Here is a 14628-nt window from a genome sequence, read left to right on the forward strand (position 1 = left end):
CTTGGCACCTGTATAGAGGGCCCTTGGCAGAGCTCATGGATGAGCTCCGTTTGCCCAGCCAGGCATGCTGAACAGACTACCTGCACGGCACCTGCATGGCCAAATAGCAGTGGAGTTTCTAGACCCAAGATCCTGTATCTAGAACCAGAGCTGGGCCATAGCCCTGGAGATGCAGCATCTTCTCCCTCACTCCCTGGTGACTGCACAGAAGGAAGAGGGTGGTAGGCCCAGGAGGGAGACAAACGTGCTGCCACTTCCCATCAGGCTGGATGATCAGCGTGCCAGCACTGCCAAGGAGACACAACTTATATGACAACCACCTACATCCCACAGACAAGCAAGGGAACCTGTGTGGGGCTCAGACAGAAGCTGCAGAGCAGTGAAGGCAGCACAACCATTAACAGTCAGGCTGGCACATAAAAATAAGCCAAGAAAGCAGGCTGTGAGTAAACTCAAACATGCCAGGCTGGAAATGGTGGCAGTTCCCCAGTAGGTCAGACATTGCTGTGCCAGGGGAGTGATATCCATCAAAGGAGCAAGGCAGATACCTGTGGGTAGTAAAATCTTCAGCTGTCTTATTTTAACCGACTACCAAATGTTAGTCAGAACCTATAGGCTTCCAAATCATGCAGGTGCTTTTAAAACACTTCACCTCTGGTGCCTATGCAAAGGACTCATACCCTCTAGGAAAACAGAGCCTGCCACAGCAGGAAAGCCCCTGGGCTTTAATCATGTTGTACCTTGTTTCCGAGTCTGTCCAGAACTGGACACTTCGGGGTTGAAAGTATTACCAGGACACAACTTGGGGTCAAGCTGTGAGCCTTGCTATGCAGTTGCTTTCACAGAGGTCCCCCTGAATTCTGTACTACATAGGAGAGTAACTCAGTCACCATCAACAAAGGCTGACGCTGATGCTCCTGAGGGAAACCAATCTCAGATGCAGGTCTCTGTAAGAGCCTCTTTGAACTCTGAAGTCATTCACAGAAGAAAGCGAGTCTGACAAAAGCTGCAGAGTCTTCTGAACACCTCTTCAGACAGCAAGACTGAAAGACAGACTTCCTTTCCTGTGTCATTACACATACACACACACCCTGCCACAAGAATCCGAGTTTAAATCAAGTTCTTTGACACACATCAGAAACCTGCAGTGTAGAATTTCTGAGAGACCCCAAAATCCTTAAAGACAGACCTAACACAGACAACCGCCTTCAAATTGTCTAATTGCTTTCATCAATTGAAAAGTAGCTTTTGATTCAAGAACAAATGCTTAGCAAGAACTTGGTGAAAAGAGACATAACCTTAGGGCTGAAAAGCAGAGCAACGTCTATAATTCTTTGCCTTTACAGATAAACAGAACTGCTTTTTAAGTAGCTCCTGAGAAGGACATCTAAGCATTGCTCCTGTGAATAAAGCAGACGGTTCACATGACAACCAGTTCCTGCCTGCATGCAAAAGCCACACGCCAGCAAATCTAATTGAAAATAATCTGTGATCTACACTTAGCATTCTTCAGGGAAGTGCTTTTATCCCATCTTTTCCCATCTCTCCTCCTCCCCTCCAATCTTAAATGAATCACATATTGAATCACCGCAGCATGGCTGTATTTGATCATGATTTATAGGGCACTGTCTGCCTTACTCAGTAGGTAGTCTTCATAAGGGAGGAGGTATTTTGGACAGAGGAGAACAGGCTGTCAGCACTCAATAAATTATTAGTAACAGCCACTTCCTGAAGCAAAGACCAATATAAGATCAGCCTTCTAAGTGGACAGGTGCACAGAGGTGTCTTACATCAACAGCCTGCTCGGCACATAACCCAAATCCTTACTAACTACATTAAAATGTGGCACTGAGAAGAGAAAGGTTTTACTGACAGTTGTTATTAAATACATGGAGAAGCTACAGGCACCGCAGGAGCCGTTCAGGGAGCAGCCCCCCCGCGCTGTGTTGTACCACGCTACTGTAGGTACATAGATTAGTGTCTCTAGTTTCCTGGAGGCAATCACACAAAGCAGGCCCCTTAAGATCAACCTTCTGTCCTCGTTTGACAGGAGTTTGCAATACTATGAGCAATGAAACTTCCAAATCTGCAAACTCAACATAAAGTTGCAAGAAACATTCATGTAAGTTTTTATCAGCTCTTCTCAGTCATCAGCATTCCCCTGCCTATTGTTTCCCTGGCTTCAACCTTCAGTTATCTCCATCACAAACAGGTCTATAAGCAGCAGCGTGTACAGACTTCGTTGTAAGCTAACGCACTGATACTTGTACATACTGATCTCTAACAGTCAGGCTTAAATTGGTCATGCACTGTAAGAAAGAAACAGTTGTAGGAAACTGTCCCCAGATAGGACCAGATAAGGATTGTTTATTTATTATTATTTATACTTACAAAGGCATGTAGGGACAGGCCAAGGGGAATGGCTTTAACCTGCCAGAGGGGAGACTGAGATGAGCTCTGAGGCAGAAGCTCTTCCCTGTGAGGGTGCTGAGGCGCTGGCACAGACTTTTCCCAGAGAAGCTGTGGCTGCCCCATCCCTGGCAGTGTTCAAGGCCAGGTTGGACACAGGGGCTTGGAGCAACCTGCTCTAGTGGAAGGTGTCCCTGCCCGTGGCAGGAGGTTGGAACTGGATGAGCTTTAAGGTCCCTTCCAACACAAACCATTCTGTGATTCTATGATTCAGCTTTATCCTACCAAAAAGAAGGGTAGTTAATCTGGTTGGTTTGTTCACAGAGTGAAGCAGTGGCAACAGATCGAACACTCAGCTCTAAGAGGCAACGTCAGACAAGTACATGACAGCTGTGGGACTGCTATAAAGCTCTTCACAGATTAGTTTTGTTTAATATACTGAACAAGGAACATTATTAGGAGAAGGGACACAATGGGTCTGCTTTTCTCTCCCTCAGCACAGCTTTCCTGAGCCCAAGCTACTGTTTGACTTACACTGAAGCAGCACCCCAGGTGCTTCCAGGCACAAGAGAATGTTGGTTTTTCACCTCTCTCCAAGAGGGACCATTCGTTCCTGATGCATCCTGAATAGCCTCAAGGCCATTACGCCAGAGATGAATTTGGCTGACTCCTACAAAGACTCTGCACTGTGCGTTTTATTTGCTGAACACCACCAGAGGGCTCAGCACTGCACCATATACACAAATAAAGGTCCTGACCTGAAAAACCCCACACCTCAAAACAACAATTTCTTGGCAAACCCTCTGATTCTATCTTTGCAAATTACAGTTCTTTTAAAAGATGCTCAGTTTTCAAGAGAAGTTACTGGTTTCATGGCAGAATCACCTGGGAAAAACTATTTCCTGTTGGAATTTAGAAGGTCAAAGCAGACTATCAATTGGCCATAAACTCTTTCTAGAGTAATAGTAAAAATATATGTAACATGCTTCTAAGAAATACATTTTCCATGAGAACACAATGACTGAGAGCTGGTAACTCTTGCAAAGTACTGATAAAAACCACAGTCTGTCTACTTCTACTATATGTGGTCATGGACTAAGATCTTCCTCACTGGAGTGATCCATCTGGTCACTCCTTACCTGTACTGTCTCCAATTCCATCTATTCCTTTGCATCCATGATTTCTGAGTAATCTTTCCTATAAAGGGAATTTTTCACCCTGACTTCTGAGCACTGGGTGACGGATCTGACAGTCACAAGACAAAAGTTGGCCCCTTGGGGTCTTATCAAAAAGCTAATGTGAGACAAAATGCTTGTAAACTTTGATTGAAATACTTCCTCTCCCCCAGCACCAGCTAATGATTCAGAACGGTTTTGTTAGAGTGTATATTTCACTACCTTGAAACACATATTGTGTCAAGCAGGATTTATAGGTGATTTAACTCCATCCTGCCTTCAAAGCAGCTTCAGCAAGCAACAAACACTGTTATAAAGAGCAGGGAATATTTAGAGGCTGAGCCAGGGTTAAAGAGAACATCTCTGATCACCAAACTGATGAAAAGTGGTCCAGAATGGAAATCACTGTAACTACTTGTCTTAAGCTATTTTCTTTCATATTGGAACTGCCAGAACATGTAGGATTTAGGGATGGAAATGATGGCTTACTATTCTGATTTGTCACCTGGTGCTTGCAGAGAGGAAGTATTTGAATCAAAGCTTTAGAATTTTATTGCTTTAGAACAGCATTTCCGTGAAAGGTCAGTGGGGGAGAGCAGGAATTGCCCACTAAAGGTCAAAAAACCACCTGAGTTCCATGCTTGGCTGTGCCAAGAACTGCTTTGTGACAGCAGGTAAATCCCTTCACTCCTGGGTTCCCTTGTTTTCCTTTCCCACTGTACAGCTGCCCTGCGTATTGGGAAAGAGAGATTTATGAGTGTCTTGGGGATACAGTGGTGCAGGCAACTTCTCTCAAATCTCTGAATGAAGATGAAAACCCCACCTTTTGGCTCAAAGCCTCTTGTTGCAGAGACTTGTAGAGCATCTGGTATGAACCGCAACAGGGACTGCAAGGGGAGATCCTAAAAGTAAACCCAATGAGTGTAACACAATCATCACCATTTACATACAAGCATTTATGGGCAAACAGAGTACCATGAGTGTAGACTCAAAGTTGATGTGGAGGTTGAAGCAGATTTCAACATAAGAAGAGAATAACAAGTCCCATCAAAGTCCATCTAACCCCTGATTCTGCCTCTGACCACCAGCAGGTATTTGGAGAACAGTAAAATGCCCAGGGTACATCTGAAGTGGTATTTATCCAAAACACTCTCCCAGCATCTATGGATTCAGTGATTTGTGGATTTCCTGAGCCACAGATGGTGTCTTTGCATTAAATCATCTTGGTGGATTTTCAGTCTTGCATTTTCCAGTCACTTGATGCAAGTTAATGTGAGTTCTTCTAAAGAAAGTATTGCAATATAATGTAGTGAGATAATATAACACAGCACAAACGGAGGGCCAGAACAACAGTTGACATTTTCTGATCATTCAAGGTGATGTTTCAACATCTTTGATGAAATATGAGTAAAATGAAATATGAGTAAAAAATCAGCTTCTGAAAGTTGAAGGCACTTAACTCCTTTAGAAAGCACTTGGAAGTTCATAGGTATCACAGCCCACCCATATCACCCATTTGCATTCACTGGAACAGTTCTGCTCCCAGTGTAATTTCTATGGAGCCAATAAGGAGTTTGGCTCATGTGAATAGGAACAAAAGCCCTCTCCTTTCCTGGCACAATACATTTATTCTTATGGATTTTTAGTCAGACACTCTCTTTAGACACAAGCAGTAAGAGCTGTAAGAGGTATGCATCTCACCTTAGAGTCCTTCTTTTTATACTCCTCTTTCTTCTATGTATTGCACAGACAGTGCGAGAGATCATCTCCTCTGTCCAAAACAGCTAACAGCATCCATAGGCATGACAGGCAATTTCTCCTGAATTTTAACAGGATTTGGGCAGGTTTAACATCTCTCATGTTACATGGGAAGTTTGAGATCCAAAGGGTGCTGAGCATGCAGTGTCATGGTTAGGCTTGTAACAACCCTGGGTTAGTGTCCCTTTGCCATGCTTCTGTCCCTTATTCAACAAGTCTGCTTCCAGTTGTAGATTTCTTTCTCTTAAAAATATATATACATACATATATATATATAGCAAGACCAACAACTCGTGTGGTCTAAACCACGCTCAGTAAGACACTGTATTTACCTCTTCGGCATTCCTGGAGAATGAAGACAACATTCTATCAGCGTTCATCCTCCTAATCATAAGCCAAGATGAAATGTTAAGCCCTGAAGTAATAAATTTCATCCAAACTGAGAGGCATCCAATTTAAGGTATTCTGCATTTAACAGAACAGTCATCTAGGAGATAAAGGACAGAGTTATCGTCACCAGAAAGAGATGAGGAAACATTAGCTTCGGTGTGGAGACAAAGCACGAGCAGGAGTATCATGACCACAGAGTGGTCTATGTGGGGACAACTTGAGGAAATTAATTTGAAGCATAGTTTGAGCATACAAAGGGGTTTTAAAACCATGTTAATTCCTTGTGAGAATACACTGGTTCTGAGCTGGTGATCTCAAATGGATTCTTCTTCTTTCACTTCCAAAATGAAACTGAATTAAAGAGCGTTTTGTTTCTGAAATAGATGCTCACCAGTGGTTTAACTACCCCACTTTGAATGCATACCTACAACTAACGTGAAGAAATTTTTCTCCATCTTTACTCATGGACACAAAGCTTCACTTTCCAAATTCATTTCAGTGTATTTCTGTTACTAAAAATCATTACACCACAGAGTCACAGCTGAGCTCAAGAACTCATTGTGCCAGGATTTACGTAAACACATAGTAAGATTCATAGGCCAGATTAAGAGCCAGAAGAGATGATTTAGATCACTTAGTCCTGGCCTCTTGTTTAACACAGGCCAGTTTTTCTACATGGATCCCACTAACTTATGTCTGGTTTGAGTATATTTAATAATAAATATAGAAAAGTAATTCACTCTTGAAGAAGAAAGCATTTCTCACGGAGAACCCACTCCTCCCCTTGACAGTTTGTTATACCTCCCTCCAGCTAATGTTATACTTTAACAACATTCTGCTTCTCATTTGAATTTGCTGAGGTCAGTTCTAAATCCCAGTGCTTCCCTGTTACACTTTCTTTGGAGAAATTAAAGCACTTTTAACACTGGTATTTTCTCTGCTGAGCAGCTTTAACTATTTCCCCCGCCCTACAATTTATTTTAGGTTCTTATCAAAACATTGAACACAGCAGGGCTTGTGCTGTAAATAGAAACAGTCCAACCTCAGCTAATATTTATCACTGAATTTAATGCCTATCACTGATTTAGATCATGTGGAACTCTGGCCTGTATAAACATATGGATCTAGAGAGGGACGGGGTCTGACACACTGTGTTTCCTTCTATAAACTAAAGCTACTGCTACCAGGCAAAAGAGGGTTACAGGCTTACCTAAATGTGCGTGCATGTCGTTTAAATGAAGATCTAGTCAACTGGGGTATTGTCACACAGATTAATTCAGAACTGCTTAACAGCACGATCCAGTCTGGATCCCATTGCAGTTAATAGGAGAGCTATCACTTGCTGCACATCTCAAACAGAAATCCTTTCCCTGTTTTCCTTTGCCTGCAGTCATTAGGATTGTATTCAGCAGCGTGGAAGCTCTCCAACCTTACACACGTTGTGAATATTAGCCATTGGTAACTGAGCTCAAGCTAACTGGGAAATGGGTCTCAGACACACAAGGATACCTTAGTGAGGTATGTCTCACATGGGAGAGCATGAATTAAACCTTCACCACAGCATGAATTTGGTATTAAACCTTTCTCCCCCCAGGTCAGAAGTGGGTAGAATCACAGCAGATCATTGAGCTGTTTCTCCTCTCACTCACACTCACAAATATAAACTAAATAACTCCCACACAGATCAACCAAAACTCAATTTTCATTGAATTCTGGAAAACACACAGTTGACAAATCATCAGGGCTGATGATAGCGAGCCCAAAAGCTCTCAGCTTCAGCTCAGGGCACTGCCGTGTGTGCCCATCCTTCTCACAGCTGGAAGAATGAGCATCCAGAGAGCAAAACCTACTCAACTGGAAACGTCTCCTGAACTTAGCATTCATCGAAGGTCACTAGTTGAAACGGTGGCACACTACACCCCTAGATCAGGCTGAGATGTTTAAAAAGCTACTCACACAGAGAGCAGGGAATTTGGGTTGGCAGAATTCCCAGAACGAGCCGCGGGCAGGCACAGAAAGGCTGCATGAGGCCAAAGCAGCGCTGAGCTCGACCCAATGGTCTCCCTTTTGTGCTCAGCATCACCACAGATTCCTGCCCTTGCTGAAATAATCAGAGGGTGTTTAGCTCTTGACGTCAGCTTGAGGGCCCTGGAAGTGGACTCCTTCCTTCTACCCCAGGTGAGGGCAACCACATGTTATACTCACTTCCCTCTTACATGTGGACACAAACATTTTCAGTCCTCGTGCATAGCTGGAATAAGGTATCATAGCATTACATACCTAGAATAGGGTATCGGTCTCCAGTGGAGAAGTAGAGAGGTTTTAAATGCCACCAGCTCTTAAATTGCAAGGCTTGCTACAAGGCTTTGGGCTCCTGAAAAGAGTTCTGCTGCAAGGGGCTGGAAAAGGTTGTGTAGCAAATGAAACTTGGGGTTTTCATAAAATCACTGCACTTCCTATGGGCCCTGTCCTGGAGCAATCCTCACTGTCTGCTCTGTCCCATAACCATCACCAGCACTAAGCTCTGCTTGAAAAGCTGGGTATGGTGGGCACTTTCACCCAAATCTCCTCTTTTTTGAGGTGCTCCATGCCATGTTGTGGATTTAGTTGCTGTGGTGATTGATTTGTGGTTAATGAGCTCATGTTATTGGTTGAGATTTTTGTGAGGTGAGTCATGCAGGTTTCATTTGGTGAAACTCACATGGAGATATTGCCATCTAGATCAGCCCCAGATTAGCTGAGAACTCCAGCTTCAGCTCACCTATTCGAACATTCCCAGGTGAAGTCAACTTTCTGATGAGGAAGATAATTGTCTGCAAAGTAAATACTCAGTTAATAATGCACCTATTGTACTGCTGATGGTGATGACGCGGCAGCAGCAGCCAGGTTTAATTTAACATGACTTAATTATCAAGCGATTCCAATGATATTACAGGAGCTTGTTAAATGAAAATAACACCATTCACATTTGCATGTACATGTGCAAGGCAAAGAAAGTGGGGAAAAAAGAAACCAGCTGCTCCTGGGCTGACAGCAATTGGAACCAGAGGAGCTACCACACCACGAAAATGCAAAGACTACCCTGAGCACAACCCAATGGTTCTGATACAAAGGACAGAACATTTGATTGGGAAATCAAGAAACCTATTTCTGACACCAAACTTTATCACTCTTTTGGCAAATTACTTCACACTTTCATGCTTCAATCTGTCTGTCTGTTGGAAGAGGGTAACGATACTGAACTGCTTTGAATAGTCCTTTGAAAACCAGTCATGAAGGGAAATACATGAGCTAGATTTTGTTATATTTATGTTTAGAGCTTTTCATTACTTCAGATTTACTTTCAGTGTCTGGGCCAGGTTAGCTGCTTGTCCTATTGCTATGGGTCAGGTATTATTTGAAGTAAACAAAATAGCTCAAACTGCAGGGGAGGCAGAACATGGTTCCAGGTTAAGATGTCATTAAGTTAAGCAGATGTTTGATTGACCAAGGTTGCTGATTCCTGCAGGGAACAAACCACATACTTTAAGGACACCTGACACTAAAGGCAGTTACTCAGTTCCTAGCAAAGCTCGCCTGTCCATTTGGTGACCCCATCTTCTTATCCTACACCGCAGCCTGCTACAGGCCTTCTTAAAATCCATTTTCTGTCTGAGTTTGGGATGTGACAATTCCTGTCCTGAAGAGCTGACAGTTTGAACAAAGAGGAGGAAGAGTAAAAAGAAGTGACGCTTATCACAGTTAGATAAATGATGAAAAGGATGCCCAGGTTGTTCAAAGCATCCCTGCAAAGTGCCCTGTTATCTGCTGTAGTCAGATATCTGCTGTAGTCAGATTTCTGCCAGATCCCACCAGAGATGCAACAAACTATAAATATATAATTGAATAAGCATTTAATTAGTTACCTAAATAAGAAAGCATCCAGCTGTCTGCACCTGGGCCCTCTAGGAAGCTCATGGTAGAGCAAGCAGTTGAACCCCAATCCCCTGGGTTATCTCTTTTCTCTGGGCAGCCTCCCTGCTGGAGCGGGGCCAGAGAAGGGCAATGGAGCTGGTGCAGGGCCTGGAGCACAAGTGTGATGAGGAACGGCTGAGGGACCTGGGGGGGTTAATGTGGAGAAGAGAAGGCTCAGGGGGGACCTTATCGCTCTCTGCAACTGCCTGACAGGAGGATGGAGCCAGGAGGGGGCTGGTCTCTTCTCCCAAGTGACAAGTGGCAGGACAAGAGGAAACGGCCTCAAGCTGCACCAGGGAAGGTTTAGATGGAGCTGAGGAACAATTCCTTCCCCAGAGGGTGCTCAGGCATTGGAACAGGCTGCCCAGGGCAGTGCTGGAGTCACCGTCCCTGCAAGTGTTCACACACCATGTAGCCAAGGCCCTCAGTGCCATGGGTTAGTGGTGGCCTCGGCGGTGCTGGGGAACAGTTGGACTTGATGTTCTTAAAGGTCTTTTCCAACCTGTCTGATCTTGTGATTGCTCACAGAGTTGCGAGCCACAGCTCTATAGGGCACAGCAGATTCTCCCGTAATTGCTGAAGCAGCTTGTTTCTAGCTACATTTTTCAGTACTATTTTTTTATACTCACATTGCGAGCCCAATGGCAGGTCGGTGCCAAAGAGCTTCTAATTACATAGTAACAGTAGCAATTGCATAACCCCATCCCAGCTCCCTGCAACAGCTCAGCTCCACCGCCGCCAACAGAATGTCACATTTTTCCATGCTTTAAGTATCCCTTTTCACTCACGCTGCAGCCAATTGCTTCTAATGTTGCAGAAAAGAAGGGGAAAATGCTGGGATTAAACCTCTACAAACCCTAATAACGTGTTTACAATAGTCTTCAGGTTCATACTTAACCATGAGGTCTATGACCTCCGAGTAAATTATACTCTACTGGAAGGGTTTAGCTGCTGTTCCAGCTCCACTGTAAACATGTAAACTTGAGCCATCTGTGCTCTTTTAATATTTCCTGTAAAGCCTATCACTACCCCGATCTGCTGCTTCAATTGGCGGCACAAGAAGTCATTGTGTGCTAATTTGTCCCAAGGGCACTTGATGCACTTTATTAAATAGGGTTGGGGTTGGTTTTTTTCCTTCCTCATTAAGGCCTTTCCACAACAATAAAACTGTATTTTGGATACCCAGGCCAGCAGGCATTGTGCGTTTGTATGACAAAACCATCCCACGCTATGCTTTTACCAAAGAACAATATGGAAGGGAAGAAAACTTACAAAGACGTTGCAACCTTCTCTTTCCGGGTGCCTGTGGGGAAAGCATCTCGAAGGGAATATGAGAGATGATGGGAAGAATTTGGTCAAACAGCCCCAAAACAGACAAAGGATCAGATTCTTTCAGAGGCATTGATATTTGCTGGGTCATACACCTTGAATTGCTGTTAACTGCTGGAGTTTGGGCTGTGTGAAGGGGAGCTAAAATGCCAAATGGGATCAGAACCCATGGTTCAGTATCCTGTTTCCGAGAGTCACAGACCAGATGTTTCACAGGGAAATAAAAGAAACCTTTCTGCAGAAGCATGAAGGTTTCAGGCCTTTATAAAGTCCTTATTCTATTATATCCCCTATTAGACTGTCCTGACCTTTAATTTCTCCTCCTGTCCATTATCAGAAAAGCTGTTTAACAGATTGCTCTGATTGTAGAAGCTGTTGCAAAAGTCCAAGGCAGGCACTGAGGATGAAGAAAAGCAAGTGGGATGTTTTGGTTGTTTTATACTACATTTAAATAATACCATGCCATGATAAGTGACTCCCAAAACCCAGTATAGGATAAACTAGAAGTATACATAGGATAATCTTTGTCGAAGGTTTCCTATTATTTCATTTAAAAACCTTTTCCTGTGTTTAAAATATGCAGAGTGCATCTTTTTACTTACTTTTTGGTGATTTGACCTATAATCATGGATAAAACAGTCTGATAATAAACATGAGGGATTTTTGGCCATGTTAGTTTAAGCAGATTCCTCAAATTTAAGGTCAGAAGAAAGGACAATTGTGATCCTGCAGTTTGACCAGCTGCCTCACACAAAAATAACTGTTTATTATTATTTTTCTCCCCCTCCAAAGCCATTTTTATTCCCTTTAAAAGCCATCACTGCCCCACACCACACACTCGCTATCGATGGCTTTAACATACCTCTGCTCTAAAAGCTGTGCCAGAAGAGGAGGCTGAAGCAGGTGTTCAAATACTAAGCACTAGTCAACCGCCCATAAATTTAATCTGACATGCTGACCGGCAAATGCTGGGCAAAACAATTGAGCCAAGTGGGGCACTTTGAAGCTGAAATCACAGCTGAAAGGGGAGGGAGCTTCCTAGCAACAAAAATGCACCCAGGCCTTGCAGTGTGTGTGCCGCAGAGCACCTCGTGGATGTGCAGGGTGGGAAGGGTTTTTTGGGGGGGAAGGGAGGCTTAAAGCTTTGAATTTGTCATTTTCTTTCTCAACTGGCTTTTAGTTCTGATCCCGAGCGAGAAGAAAGGGGTCCTTGTTTGATAAGAAGGGATGATAACCTGCGCCCAAGCCAATAAAAGGGATTAACCCGAGACTGAAGGCTCAATACCGGGTTCTGGCCGATGCATGGTTCAATTAGACTAAAAGCTGTCCTCCAGCATTAAGGCAAGTTACCTTCATTTTCAGCTTCAGTGAAACAGAGCCCAGATGACAGGATAGGCAAACAAGGACTTTTTCACTTTTCACAATTGCTTTCATCCTGCATTGCCAATATTATTAGACTTTAAAGAAACTGGGAAATCAGAGGAGTGTTCCAAGTAGGTGGTCTCTGCGTATTCATTACATCCGGGCACACAGAAGGCTGGATAACGCGTTTGCCGAGCGCAGCAATGTGGCTCGCAGTTCATTTCTTCAGTTCATTTTCATTTTCACCTAATAAAATCAATTTTCAACCCAAAGTGATGGCCTACAGATATGACTTCAGAAGTGCAGGATGTAAACACTTCAGACAGCCCCGCACCTCCAGCAACACGGAGCTCCCCAAAGAAGGGAGCCTGTTCCTCCAAGGCAGCCTGCTTTTATCCCATGCACCTGGGGGAATCATGAAGAGCAGTGTCTGGCTCTTTTCAGCAGCAGGGGTCAAAATCCTTTCAAAAAACAGGAAAAAGAAGTCAGGATCACGATGAACTTTTCACACAGATGGAAACGGAGGCACAGAGGCTCAGCTAAGGTCATCCCTGGCTGGACGGCAGAGCTGGGAATAGCCAGGCACTGGTCCAAAGCACCACTCTTTGCTCTTATCCAGCTACCCAGGTCTGAACACAGCAAAAGAGACTAATCAGCTGATTTACATTCTTAGACTTTCATTTTTGTTTTAACCATGGACTAAACAGAATGAACATGGACTAAACAGCTTTGGTCTGAAGCACCGGAAGCCTGTTTATGGGCAATATGAACAACTCTTCTGCTATTTCCCTGATAAATAAAGCTTAGAGAGGATTCCTGGAACTATAATCTCTCTATAGATGCTACCAAACAATTCTTCAATTCTTCTTCGTACAAGAAAGTAAAACAGAAACCTTGAACTGCCCCAGAGGCCATGAAAGAGCACACAGGGCTGGGGTGGGGAAGGGCAGAGAGGGAGGACCTGCCCAAGGAAACCTATAGCAATTGCCTTGTCCTGAACAGGCCTTTAACATAGCAGCAGCAACAACAACAGCAAAGCCTGAAAAGCTGTGAAAATACTCCACAGCACAAGCTCAACATAAAAGCCAACCAAAAAAGGTTTTCTCAACTAAGGGCTTGAGCTACTTGCATTGAAGCCATAGCAGGAGTGGGGCAGGTGGATGAGATTACAGAATCATAGAATAGAATCCCAGAATGGTTTGGGTTGAAAAGGACCTTAAAGCTCATCCAGATCCAACCCCTGCCACGGGCAGGGACACCTTCCACTAGAGCAGGTTGCTCCAAGCCCCTGTGTCCAACCTGGCCTTGAACACTGCCAGGGATGGGGCAGCCACAGCTTCTCTGGGCACCCTGTGCCAGCGCCTCAGCACCCTCACAGGGAAGAGCTGCTTCCTTTTGTCTAATCTCAATCTCCCCTCTGGCAGGTTAAAGCCATTCCCCCTTGTCCTGTCACTACATGTCCTTGTAAAAAGTCCCTCTCCACATTTCTTGTAGCCCTCATTAGATTTTGGAAGACTTATAAGGTCTCCCTGGAGCATCTCTGCTGAACAACACTGAGGGCCATGAAAACTGCTGGTACCATCGTGGTAAACAGCCTTGTCACTGCTGTGTAATTCTACAGGTGAGGGGTGGCAAGGATTAAATGAATACAACAGCATTGTAAGCACTAAAAACAGTTCAGAAGGGGCAGTTGTTGGTAAAGAATTAGATCAAGAGAGGACAAATTCAGAGGTATTTCATCTGATGGGGGCTGCACTGACCATTCCTGGAAAAGCAGTAGTTGGAGAACGTAGAAAACAGATCAAGCACAACTGAAGTGCTTCCCACTCACGGTTCTGTAGCATGATTGTGTGGCAAAGATCCAAATTCTTGATATGCTGGAAAAATATGTTGGAAACTCCAGCCTTGCTGATAGCCCCGGGCAGTCTGTTTGCTTGGGTTTTCTCGGTGTAAATAGAACCACCACACAACAGCTCAAGGACTGTCCAAGCGAGACTGCCAAAAGAAACAATTACTTTTTTTACCCATATCATTCCAGAAATTCCTTTTCCCTTGGCCTGCAAGCGGAACAAACATCCTATTTGCCAGAGCATCCCCATCGCTACAGGCAGGACTCGGGTCTTCCATATGAATCAGCGGTCACCCTGCCCTGGGCAAAGGTTGCTGACTGCAATGTGTGGGAAACAGGAAAAGCAGCTGAAAATAAAAGTTGTGGGACTGCCTGGTTCATTCAGGCGAGAAGAGGAATTTA

General features: G+C 44.1%; 1 protein-coding gene across 2 annotated transcripts in view; it reads right to left on the reverse strand.

Annotated features, from left to right (window-relative positions):
• Positions 1–14267, reverse strand: part of BMP2 (bone morphogenetic protein 2) — a 143677-nt gene extending 129410 nt beyond the window's left edge. For both annotated transcript variants that reach the window (XM_030490565.1, XM_030490564.1), the window contains exon 1: positions 14209–14267. The gene's annotated coding sequence lies outside the window, so the exon portion shown is untranslated. The remainder of the gene's footprint in view (positions 1–14208) is intronic.
• Positions 14268–14628: the final 361 nt, after the last annotated feature.

The sequence above is a fragment of the Strigops habroptila genome, chromosome 6, assembly GCF_004027225.2.
Source record: "Strigops habroptila isolate Jane chromosome 6, bStrHab1.2.pri, whole genome shotgun sequence".
Classification (NCBI taxonomy): domain Eukaryota; kingdom Metazoa; phylum Chordata; class Aves; order Psittaciformes; family Psittacidae; genus Strigops; species Strigops habroptila.